The sequence below is a fragment of the Citrus clementina genome, unplaced genomic scaffold, assembly GCF_000493195.1.
Source record: "Citrus clementina cultivar Clemenules unplaced genomic scaffold, Citrus_clementina_v1.0 scaffold_8, whole genome shotgun sequence".
NCBI classification, from domain to species: Eukaryota; Viridiplantae; Streptophyta; class Magnoliopsida; order Sapindales; family Rutaceae; genus Citrus; species Citrus x clementina.
In genome coordinates, this window is record NW_006262022.1 from 16,178,450 (window position 1) to 16,178,697 (window position 248).

Genomic DNA, 248 nt, shown 5'->3' on the forward strand with positions numbered 1-248 from the left:
CCTCTTTTTGCACTCCAATTTTTTTTCTCCTTCTCTTGAAAAATTCTTCATATTTTTCTTGACCATGATGGAAAAAATCAGACCAAAATTCAATATATATATTTTTTTTTGGGGTGGGGGTCAGCTCAAGTATTGGGAGTGTCTATTGCTGCTAGATCAAAAAAAGCTCTAAGACCTCTTTAGGGGGGTAAGGGATGAGAGGTGCCTAGGTCGGGTGGTGGGTGCCCCGCCCCTCGTTGGCCTTGGCC